The 11,396-nt window shown below is 43.6% G+C and overlaps 1 pseudogene; it reads right to left on the reverse strand.

Moving 5' to 3' along the window:
- Positions 1-7,694: 7,694 nt before the first annotated feature.
- LOC118630578 lies at positions 7,695-11,379 on the reverse strand (annotated as a pseudogene).
- Positions 11,380-11,396: the final 17 nt, after the last annotated feature.

Below are 11,396 nucleotides of genomic sequence, written 5' to 3' on the forward strand. Positions count from 1 at the left end.
TTAAGTCTACTTCTGGACTTGTCATTTTTTTAAGCTTATAAGGATATTTTATTTTAATTTTTTCTCAATTTTTTGAAGTACAACTGACAAAGTGTAATATGTTTGAAGTATACAAATGATGATTACACACATTTACACTGTGAAAAGATTCCTGCAATCAAGTTAATTAACACACCCATCACGTCATACTTACATGTTTTTTTGTTTGTTTTTTTTTCTGTAGAGAAGTCCTTCTAGCAAATTTTAGTGCTGTACAACCGTATTGTCAACAGTAGTCACCAGTTGTATATACATTCAATCCTTAAACTTTTGGGGGGTGGTGCAGTCAACATAGTTTATTCCACTTCATGCAGACACTGACCCACATGCTCAGGAGCTTTAAAATAATACAGTGAACCACACAGTGTCTATCCCCCCACCTCCCCTAAAGATACAGAAAGTCACTTGGCTGAGTGGGGTCAGGGTCTAAGGGTCCACAAATCCTCCACCCTGGGACAGGGCAGCAGTGCGGGCCCAGGTGTTGGTAGGGCGGTGCCCTTTCTCCCCAGAGAAAAAGTGCAGAGAGGGCTGAGGCCCAGGCAGGAAGGCCCCACTCTCACAGGGATTGGCAGCAGGTGGGACAGAAGCAGGGTCCTTCCTGGTCCTGTCAGAGGGTCCGGCCCGCCAGGTCATGGGCCACAGCTCTTGGGAGGTGTGGGGGCTCAGGTGCCACAGTGGCTGGCTGGGCGTTGTTGTAGCTCACTGTCCTTAGAATCCAACTTGTCTTTGAGCTGCCCTAATTAACAACCTCAGAGACAGCAAGACGAACAATGGGGAATGTTATAGAGGGCTTTAGCCCCATAAAAATTAACTAGAGTTTGACCTTCACTGGGAATTTGAAAAGCAACATCCTTCAAGAAAAGGGAGGACAGAAACGGCCCCAAGGCCAGTGTCCTGCATGCTCTGTAAAGAAACTGATAGGGAGAAACTGAAGCTCCCTTTACCCCATAAAACTGTAACTGTTCAACATGTGTGTATTGCACCTGACTGACTGCTGATATCTGTCTCGAATTTGTTAGTTTTTAAAACTTGGATAATGGAATGAATAGCAGGACAGATGTATGCTGACCCAGTTCCCTTTCGCCTCAGCTCCCTCCCCCCTCCGTTCCCTCCTGCTTATCGCTAACTGCCTCCGCTTCTGTACAAGCAGCTTGCTTGCTCTGCTAAACTCTTGAGTGACCCCTGCCCTATATAAGCAACCCTCCCCCTGAGCTCGGGGCTGCAGTTCTCCTCTGTGTAGGTTGGCTGCAGTCCCTGCGCAGGTAATAAAACATCCCCAAAAACTGAAAAATGGAGTCTGAGTGTGGTCGATCTCCTGGGTTACAACATTTGGAGGCCCCAGCGAGATCAGCCGCGAGGTCCCCCTTTTCCGTGGGGTCGACCTCCTCAGACTATGCGGAGGGCTGCCTCCTCGCCCTCCGCACCTACATTCGTTCTGGCTTTGATTCGGCTAATTCGGACTAAGACTTCAGCCTCGAGGATCTGGGTAAGGGATTTCCCTTTCAGTAGCTCCGGAGCGTTCTGGGATTGTTGCGGGCGGGACGCCGCTGAACCGCACTTCCCCCTCAGGGTCGGGACGCCGACTCCTGACCTGGGAGACCCAGTGGGTTTCCATCTGTTCTGAAATTGGTACCAATCTGTTTTAATCTGGCACTTTCGAGTGCATCTGGCACTTTCGGGTGCAGGGAACCCGGTGGGTTTCCATCTGGCACTTTCGAGTGCATCTGGCACTTTCGGGTGCAGGAAACCCGGTGGGTTTCCATCTGGCACTTTCGAGTGCATCTGGCACTTTCGAGTGCATCTGGCACTTTCGGGTGCATCTGGCACTTTCGAGTGCATCTGGCACTTTCGAGTGCATCTGGCACTTTCGGGTGCAGGAGACCCGGTGGGTTTCCATCTGGCACTTTCGAGTGCATCTGGCACTTTCGAGTGCATCTGGCACTTTCGGGTGCATCTGGCACTTTCGAGTGCATCTGGCACTTTCGGGTGCAGGAAACCCGGTGGGTTTCCATCTGGCACTTTCGGGTGCATCTGGCACTTTCGAGTGCATCTGGCACTTTTGGGTGCATCTGGCACTTTCGGGTGCAGGGAACCCGGTAGGTTTCCATCTGGCACTTTCGGGTGCATCTGGCACTTTCGAGTGCATCTGGCACTTTCGGGTGCAGGAGACCTGGTGGGTTTCCATCTGGCACTTTCGGGTGCATCTGGCACTTTCGGGTGCAGGAGACCCGGTGGGTTTCCATCTGGCACTTTCGGGTGCGTCTGTTCTGAAATTAGTATTTTGTGTTTTGACCGCGGTTGTCTGTCTATTTGTGTTCCGTGTTCTCTGCTGCTCTAACTGTTTTGCTTTCGGCAGGATGAGACAAGGACCGTCAACGCCCCGTATCCCCCTTGAATGCATTCTTGCTAACTTTTCTGACTTTTCCAGGAGATCCCAAGGCTACAGAACACCAGCCGATCCTGGGGTCCTCCAGACCCTCTGTGAGTTGGAGTGGCCAACATTCCGAGTTAATTAGCCATCCGAAGGGTCTTTTGACTTGAATCTTTTGTTTGCTGTGAGGTCCGTTATGTACGGGGTTCCCCACCCTGATCAAAAGTATACATTAATATTTGAATTAGAAATGTCAGTGTCCGGAGGTTCAAATGAAAGGAAAAAAGTTTTGTTAACAATGCCTCCGCCTGTCCTGAAGGACAGTTAACTCCTCCCAGCCCCCGAGGAAATTCTATCCCATCCTTCAGGACCCCCTTGCGGTATACAAAAATGTCAATTAAACTGAGTTTGCCTACTTTGGGTTCTTATTACAGAAAAGCTATAAGATGAATTTAGTTAATAATGATCTGTTAATGATCTATTGATTCAAAAAATGTCTATTGAAAATATGAATATATTTGCTAATCAGAGGAATGTTAATTACTTGTACTTGTCAAAAAAGAAAAAATATTCAACGTTTCTAAAAGTTAAAAGTTCAGATTAGGTTAAAAAGAAATTATATAGTTTTAATAAAGGAAAATATAAGATATAGAAATATATATATATTTAAAATTGTTCTAAAATTGGTTATTTCTGACTAGATAAAAAGGTTTATAAAAGTTAAAAGATTTGTTAAGAGAAATCTTAGAAAGAAATTATAAATAAAATAAATTAATATAGAATTTATTTGGTTCTTTTTCAGCCTGTTAAAAGGGGAAAACATTTTTTTTCCCAATATTTGCCTGGAAAGCAAAAGTTATATATATGTTATTGAAATGGTTTTATGTTATGTTAATCAAGTACTTGATTCCTTAAAGAGCCATTTTTAAATCATAAGAACTGAAGTTTCACTGACCTATGTTTATGTTTAACATTTGTCATTGTCACTTTAAATAAATAATTGAATACTATTTAATTATATAATAATACTATATAATCTTTTGGTCAAATATGTTTGACCACCTTTCCAGGATTCGAATTTTAAGAAACTTTTTCTTGACCTGGAATTAGTTTTGAGTCATTCCAATAAGACCTGGAATTCCTCAAAGATTTATGTTCTCTCCTTATAAAAGGAAATCAAATCAGTGCAAATGGCTTAACACAGTCTGTTTCCTCACTGAAATATAGATAAGAGGACAACACACTCCAAATGCAAGAGCATACACACTACTAAGAGTGATTATTTGTTCACTTAGCGGATGCACAGATGCCTCTTATACGGGGGTCTCTACTAATGCTGTGGGTTATGCAAACAGTCCTCACTTTAAAGGGGCTTATAATATATTTTATAAAGTCATGCTTGAATTATTTAAAGAAAGAACATAATTAAGCCCCAGAGGCCTAAAGATCAGGCTCTTTTTAGTTTAACTAAAAAATATTTTCTTTCATGGTGCGATAATGTACTCACATATAAATAGAAAAAAATAAATAAATCTGAGCTATAGTTACTATAGCATGAATAAAATGAAACCTCTAATGTACTTGGGGCTCCACCTGGGAAGGGCTTTATGAAAAATAATTAATTAATTAATTATAAAAATAATAAAAATTTAAGATTTATGAATGATGGAAAATAAAAATTGACATAAAGGAATAAAAAAGATGATGATTCTTTGCCGCTTTCTCCTGCCTTGTCGGCAGGGCAGGCTTCTCTCAGAGCCTCAGTTGCTGTGTCCCCTGTGTATAGGGGGACCCAATATCTGAATAGATATAGATGTGTTCAGATGTACTAGCTTCTTTATGATGAGGTCTCAATGCCTCTCTGCAAGGCTTAATAATATTCTCACAGGCAAACTGTTTAACCATTGAAATGCCAGCCTGGGCTGCTCGTCCACAGCGGGTTTGACAGCAACTAGTTTCCAACAGGCTTCTCTGAACTTTAGGGATCCCAGGCATGGATACGAAATTCTCTTAGAGAGTTAAAAAAAAACAACACTCTGCCCCATGTAAACAATGTTAAAACATTGCTCCCCTTTCCTGTGTCCTTCTGTAAACCTGGAGTCAGAGGAAATGTTCCCATTCCTCTGCCCATGGTAGGACCCAAATACTGTCAGGGGAAGGGCTTCCTTAGAACACTTTTCACCGTGTTCCCCTGTTAGGCCTATTGGCCCAATTGGCTGAATTAACAAAGGTAGTAATAGCAGCCTTAAGAGAAACAGGGCACATAGAATAGGGTCACCCTAGGAAGGGAAATATAAGGAAGGGTCAGGACCACAGGCCTAGGTCCCAGTTAGGAATAGAAAAGACAAAGACAAAGTCAGGTATAGAAAAACAAAATAAAAAGCCATCCTTAATTTAGGAAAATGACAGGGCTAGGGCTCCTTCCAACTGAGCCCTCTGAAACCCAGAATAATACTAAATAATAGGGGATAAACTAGTTAGTTTCCTAATAGACACTGGTGCAGCAGACTCAGTCTTGACCGAGCCAATGGGGCCCTAACCTACCCCTGGACTTCAAAGAGGAATATAGACCTTGGGGAAAATACTGTAACTCATTTGTTTCTGTTCCTGCCGGAGTGCCCATACCCCCTACTCGGACGTGATCTCCTCCAGAGATCATTTAATTGCTGGCCACTGCCACTCCAAGCCAGACCCCGCATCAAGTTCCACAAGACGTTGGCCATCAATCCTGCCAGCCTGCCTCCAGATGATGACCCAGAGAAACCTCTGCAGGACGGCCTGGAGGCAATCGACACTGCAGACGGCCGCCCAGACCTCAGGGATGACCCACTGCCATCATCAGATGAGGTATTGCTCATGGACGAGAGCAACTATGTTCAGGAAGATATCAGGTATGCCGGGGCAACAGTAGTAACTCTGGACCATGTCATTAAGTAGGGGAACTTCAGCCCGATGGGCTGAACTCATAGCCCTAATCCAGGCTCTCTGATGAGACAAGGGGAAACCATGCTGCAAATAAGGAAGATCAACATGTGGCCCTAAAACCAGTGGGGACCTCTCCAGATATCAGTTACCACACCAAACCCAAGTTCACCTCTGACTCCTACTTACATTGGGTCAGAAAATGACTTAACTGAGCAGAAACAAGTCATAAAGAAAATCAACGAATAATAGACACTGCCTGCTGGGAGATTGTTGGTCCCCGAGGCTCTAGGTCGGACTTTAGTCAACCAGCTGCACCAGCCTACCCTCTTAGGTTACACCAAGCTTACTAAATTCCAATAAGGTCACAGGGAAAAGGAAAAGATAGAAGGAAGCAGGAATATATAGGTCTAAATAGGGAGGAAAAGAAAAAGGCTAGGGGATATGCAGACAGCAGATAGATTGAGCAAGCTCTCAGGTTCATGTCAGGGGAGGGACTAGAAAAGTCACAGAGAGTCTATGTAAGTTGAAGAAGGATTATGCAGAAAAATAAAAAGATAGGAAGAAGAAAGAGAGGGGCATACATATTACAGGAAGACAGGACAATAGAGGATTACTCAGGAAGGGAAGAAGATAAGACACTGAGAGGGGAGAACTTGCCCCTACTAATATTATAATAGTCTAGGATGCAATAAAGGGAGTAACAGGTTTAGGCTACTCCTAGCCCTTAGATCAGACAATGACCCCGCCTTGATAGCAAAGATATCACAGGATATCTCTAAGGGATTAAATATAAATTAGAAGCTCCATTGTGCTTACCGCCCACAGAGTTCCAGGCAGGTAGAGCGCATGAACAGGACCTTAAAGGAAACCTTAACCAAATTTACTTTAGAAACCGGTGAAAACTGGACCACTCTGCTCCCCTCGCCCTCTTACAGTTCTTACAGGCCCTGCAGTCTGCCCAGAAGGCCATCCATAAACACATCTGCGATGCCCTGCCTGTGCCCACCTCAGACTCTCTGCACCCTTTCCAGCCAGGGACTCGATGCAAATAAAGAAATTCACCATCCAGGGACTAACTCTGGCCTGGAAGGGACCATACACTGTCATCCTGCCTTCACAAATGGCTATCAAGGTCAACGGCATCCCGGTCTAGCTGCATCATTCCTGGTTGAAGGCAGAAAAAGCAGAATGAACGGTGCAGACCTCTCCAGATCCCTTAAAATGAGACTCTTACGTTTATCGGGACTCTAATTTTTCTAATTATAACTGTACAGGGGAATCTTTATAGATCTAGACCCCAGTAGAACTGGGTACTTAGAAATAAAACATTTTTTAAAAATCTTAAGAAATGTCAACCAGAAGAGGGTCTATATGCAGCCTTAGGTGAAACCTGCTATTTCTATGCCAACCATTCAGGTATAATCAGACAGAGCATCCAAATTCTAAGACAAAGAAACTAAGAGAAGGAGAACAGGTCTCCCATAATTAATATGAAAACTTATTTAGTCACCATAGCTAACATCCCTGATTTCAGCTATAGCAGGGCCCTACTGTTATTATTAATCGGAATAACTTGTAAACCCATCCAAATTTAATAGACTCCTAGCCTTCATCAGAGAGAGAGTCTAATCAGTAAAACTTAGGGTCTTAGCACAATCCAACTAGAGATTGTCTCCCCATGACAATTGTGGATCAATGGTTTGATCCACTATCAAGAAAAAGGGGGGAATGTTGTAGCTCACTGTCCTTAGAATCCAACTTGTCTTTGAGCTGCCCTAATTAACAACCTCAGAGACAGCAAGACGAACAATGGGGAATGTTATAGAGGGCTTTAGCCCCATAAAAATTAACTAGAGTTTGACCTTCACTGGGAATTTGAAAAGCAACATCCTTCAAGAAAAGGGAGGACAGAAACGGCCCCAAGGCCAGTGTCCTGCATGCTCTGTAAAGAAACTGATAGGGAGAAACTGAAGCTCCCTTTACCCCATAAAACTGTAACTGTTCAACATGTGTGTATTGCACCTGACTGACTGCTGATATCTGTCTCGAATTTGTTAGTTTTTAAAACTTGGATAATGGAATGAATAGCAGGACAGATGTATGCTGACCCAGTTCCCTTTCGCCTCAGCTCCCTCCCCCCTCCGTTCCCTCCTGCTTATCGCTAACTGCCTCCGCTTCTGTACAAGCAGCTTGCTTGCTCTGCTAAACTCTTGAGTGACCCCTGCCCTATATAAGCAACCCTCCCCCTGAGCTCGGGGCTGCAGTTCTCCTCTGTGTAGGTTGGCTGCAGTCCCTGCGCAGGTAATAAAACATCCCCAAAAACTGAAAAATGGAGTCTGAGTGTGGTCGATCTCCTGGGTTACAACAGCGTGGTGGGCTGGCAGAGCCCTGGGGTCCTGGGCACCTGGTGCTCGTCCTGGGCGTCCTCTGAACGCCACTTGAGAGTGTGGTCCTTGTGCGCATGGGGAGGATCTGGTTGTGCATCCCCGCAAGAAGGCTGGATGTGGCCTGTGTGGCCAGGATGAGGGGCTTCACCACTGTTGGGGGCAGCTGGTGGATCATGCCCCCCCACAGCACCCATCAGTCCCTTCTGCTCCTGACCTAGAGATGCCATGTCACAGAGGGTCTGAGCTGTGACCAGGAAGCCCTCTAGCAGGTGTCATAAGCCTTGCCCACACCCTCCCAGAGGTCAGCTGCTGCTGGCCCTTGTGCGACCTTCACACACAGGCACTTGTCCTGCAGGGAGCACATTATGGGCGCTACTGGGGACAGGATCTTGTACACCGTCTCAGCTGTGGCCTGAATAGCCTGCCCCAGCCAGTTGCTGAGTTCCAGGGCAGCAGAAGCTGCAGATGAGCCAAAGGAGGCAGCCCCTCACCCCCTGCAGGAGTCCACGCGGCAACACGGCTGCTTTAGCTTCAGCTCAGAGCAGTTGAGCTGGGCCAGGCCGATGAAGAGGTCAGTGAAAGTGCCCACCTGCTCCATGGTGACGTGCTGGCCTGGTGATCCAGCCAGACGGGCACCTCAGATGTAAATCAAAACTCCCTGAAGTAGATGGGCTGCTGCTCAGAGAGAGAGGCTTGCCCCCCACCTGAGGCTTCCTGGATGCCAGCTGTCTCTGTGCCCTCCCGCTGCCCTTCCTGGGGTCTGCTTCACTGGACTTAGGTCTCAGGGTGAGCCTCAGCGGAGGTCTGTGCCGGGACCATGGGGTTGATGCCTGCTGCCAGGCTGGTACAGCAGTCCTTGAGGGAGAGCAGAGCATCCTGGTCCACGGTGAGCCTCAAAGTCAGCAGCGAGACCTGGAAACAGTACTTGGGTCCACTCAGGTTGCTCATGGGGGCCACATGCAGCGCTTTGATGGTGAGCATGTAGGAGTGGGTGTGGCATGGCGTCCACTCATGTGCAGGTACAGGAACCTGCTGATTTTGGAGGAGAGGAGCCGGTCAGGGATCCCAAGCTCCTGTACAACAAACACCTGTCTGGACAGTGGCTGCTCCTCCAGCTCCTTATCTGGGGCCCTGGGGCTTGTGGCTGGCTCCTTATACTTTTTTTAACTAAAAGTTTTCACCCTTTTACCAACCTCTCCCCATTTCTTATACTTTCTAATTTCTTGATTGGATCAAGTAATCAATTTTCTATCTTTTGGGTTTCTAATATATTTATTCAAGGATATGGATTTTCTTCTGAACATTGATTTAGTGATAATCCTTATATAGTATGCGTATTGATTCCATTACTTTCCTTTATGCCCCTCCAGATATTATTTATTTGTAGTTTTGATTTTCTCCTGGGTCCAACTGTTTCTTAAGGATTTTTTACCAATTGAACAGCTACATGCAAAACAAAAATGAAGCTACAACACCAGCTTATATCATACACAAGAATAAACTCAAAATGGATGAAAGACTAAAATGTAACTGGTGAATCCATAAAAATTCTAGAAGAAAATGTAGGCAACAAAATTTCAAACATTACACACAGCAGAATGTTCACTGATATAATGCCTAAGTCAAGAGAAACAAAGGAGAATAAATAATACATGGGACTACATCAAACTAAAAAGCTTCTGCATAGCAAAAGAAACAAGGATCAAAATGGAAAGGGCACCCACTATATGGGAGAGCATAGTTGCCAACAATATATCAAATAGGGGGTTAATTTCCAAAATATATACAGTCCCCATACAACTTAACGGAAGGAAGACAAAAATTCAATTAAAAATGGGCAGAGAGTCTAAATAGCCACTTCTCCAAACAGGACACACAAATGGCCAAGAGACGTATGAAAAAATGCTTAACATCACTAATCATAACAGAGATGCAAATTAAAACAAATATGAGATATCATTTCACACCTGTCAGAATGGTTGCCATCAACAAATCATCAAATGTGCAGGCGAGGGTGTGGAGAAAAGGGGACTCCAGTACATGTCTGGTGGGAATGCAGACTGGGGCCACCATTATAGAAAATAAGATGGTGTTTCCTCAAAAACATTACAAATTGATCTGCCATTTAACCCAGTGACCCTACTTTTAGGAATATATTCTAAGAAGCCTGAAATACCAATAAGAATAAATATATGTATTCCTATATTTATACCAGCACTATTTATAATTACTAAGATCTAGAAACAGCCCAAGTATCCATCAATAGATGAGTAAATAAAAAAGCAGTGGTACGTATACCCAATGGAATACTATGCAGCTGTAAGAAAGAAAGATCTATTATCCTCTGAGATGACATGAAGGGACCTGAAGAATGTTATGCTAAGTGAAGTAAGCCAATCAGAGAAAGACAAATATCACATGATCTCACTTATTTGTGGAATATAATGACAAAATAAGCTGATGAACAAAATAGACCCAGAGACATAAAAGTAAGGTACAGACTAACAAACCATGGAGGAGGGAGGTGGAGGAGGGTAGAGAGAAACAAAAGAACTTATGTGCACACATGCATAACACATGGACAGAGACAACAATGCTTCGGAGGGGGTAGATATGGAGGAGGCTGTCTAAGGGGAAAAGCATCTGTAACAAAAGTAAATTTTAAAAGAAGATTAAAAAATAAATAAATAAAATATTGGGAATTATTTGTAAAAATTATTTTCTTAAATTGGATTGTGCTTATATATTATTGTCTGAATAATATTTATTGACTAATATTCCTTTGAAAGAATAAATATTATTCTTTTAGAATTTGTTGAATTTCTAGGTTATATATTCTCTATGAGGGGTAAATGTTTCATGGGTACGTGGAAAAGGTGTACATATCAGTTCTACCTCTTTAATAATGTATTATATTGAGGTCTTTTATAGCCTTACTTTTATGTCAAATTAACTTTATTATACAAGTCACTGAAATCTATTAACTATTATCCTATGTCTGCCTATTTCTCCTTGAAATCTTACACTTTTTGCTGTTAGTATCAATAATAGATATTTGGAGCACTAATTTGCATAATGATTATGTCTTCTAGCACCTATAAGATTCAAAATTAGGGGTGAGTTATTTTAGAGTTTCCTTGTCTCCAATCAATGAAGAGAGGTTACGAGAACTCTTCATGGTGTAATTTTTTTCTCTCTCAGCCCAACTTCATGCTTTTCTACAGCCTGCAAATAGTTTGCCTGTGAGAGTCTTCATCTTGCTCTCCCCTGCTTCTTGAATCCACTCAGGATCACAGAAGGTAATGGTGCCACACTACCCACCCTCCACTATCGCAAAGAGGGCTTTGGGTTTATTCCCTAGTGAATGCTCTTTCTGTGGAGTTTTCCTTGTCCAGCTTTGTCTCCAGCCATGACTTTCTCCCTCTCTGCCGCTCTCCTATTTGATCTCCACTATTCTCGAAGTCCTCTGATTTAGTCTGTACATTCCAGTTTTGGATATTGACTAGTTTCTCTGAAGGTAGAATCTGTATTTTTATTCTTGTTTTGTGTGTCTTGGAAAGAGAAGAGTTTTGAGAAAGTAAAGTTCCAGATGTATCTGCTATGTTAAATCAGATACACACTTTCCACTTGGTTATTTTTACCAAGGGTTTTGCCCATGATGATCTCTACAAAGA

This window comes from Molossus molossus, unplaced genomic scaffold (assembly GCF_014108415.1).
Source record: "Molossus molossus isolate mMolMol1 unplaced genomic scaffold, mMolMol1.p scaffold_m16_p_15, whole genome shotgun sequence".
In the NCBI taxonomy this organism is placed as follows: Eukaryota; Metazoa; Chordata; class Mammalia; order Chiroptera; family Molossidae; genus Molossus; species Molossus molossus.